Source organism: Condylura cristata, unplaced genomic scaffold, assembly GCF_000260355.1.
Source record: "Condylura cristata isolate star-nosed mole 26May11 unplaced genomic scaffold, ConCri1.0 scaffold00058, whole genome shotgun sequence".
Classification (NCBI taxonomy): domain Eukaryota; kingdom Metazoa; phylum Chordata; class Mammalia; order Eulipotyphla; family Talpidae; genus Condylura; species Condylura cristata.
In genome coordinates, this window is record NW_004567159.1 from 924673 (window position 1) to 925728 (window position 1056).

The 1056-nt window shown below is 74.8% G+C and overlaps 1 protein-coding gene across 1 annotated transcript in view; it reads left to right on the forward strand.

Moving 5' to 3' along the window:
* Positions 1 to 1056, forward strand: part of LOC101625375 (segment polarity protein dishevelled homolog DVL-1) — a 12243-nt gene that overhangs the window by 550 nt on the left and 10637 nt on the right. The gene's annotated exons all lie outside the window — the stretch shown is intronic.

The following is a 1056-nucleotide window of genomic DNA, read 5'->3' on the forward strand; positions in this document are numbered from 1 at the left end:
GCGGACACCCGCGGGGCAGCTGCCCTGCACACCCCTCTGGCTTCTGGTCCTTCCTGCTGCCTACCCCGCTGGCCTGCTTCCCACCAGCGGCCTCCACAGCCACTGGCTCCAAGTGGACCGGACGGAGCCGCTGGCCGGCCCGGCCGGCCGTGCTGACGCGGGAGGGGAGCCGACCCCGGAGTGGCTGAGCCGCTGCGCCTGGCTGCGCTCCTCTGGCGCCCCCTTCACAATAAAGCCCTCGTCTGGCTTCGGGGCTCCGCCAGCTGTGCCTTTGCACCCCACCCCCAGGCGCAGAGCCGTGGCTGCGTCCGGTGTCTGCGCTGGCACCCGGGCCGTGGCCGCTGCTGTGGGCGGGGCGGCCTGGGTCGGGGCCCCCGCCTGGGCACGAGGCACGGGGCTGTGGCACCACCCTTGCGTGACGGGGCGGGTGAGCCCCCAGCGGGATGGCCGGGCGCCCTGGGGAGTGGGCACTGGGAGGGGCTTCTGGGAGGCCACAGCCTCTGACTCAGTGGGCCCAGTGGGCGGCAAAGTGCAACTGCCCCAGGGGGCAGCTTCCGGGAGGCGCAGCCCCCCCACGCCGGCTCCCACCAGCACCCCTTTGCCCCAGATCAGCTCTCTGGGCACGGGGAAGCCAGACTCGAGTGGGCAGCCACTCCCAGCCGGGTGCGCTGGGCACCACACTTGGCCAGGCTGGCTGGGGGCAGTGCTGACCAGGGGCCTGTCCGGGCGCGCCCCTGCCCGTGGCTGGCCACGACCCGGCGGGTGGCAGCTCGCAGGCTCCCGCCCCTTCGCGCTCGGCGGCAAAGTGCAACTGCCCCAGGGGGCAGCTTCCGGGAGGCGCAGCCCCCCCACGCCGGCTCCCCAGATCAGCTCTCTGGGCACGGGGAAGCCAGACTCGAGTGGGCAGCCACTCCCAGCCGGGTGCACTGGGCACCACACTTGGCCAGGCTGGCTGGGGGCAGTGCTGACCAGGGGCCTGTCCGGGCGCGCCCCTGCCGGTGGCTGGCCACGACCCGGCGGGTGGCAGCTCGCAGGCTCCCGCCCCTTCGCGCTCGG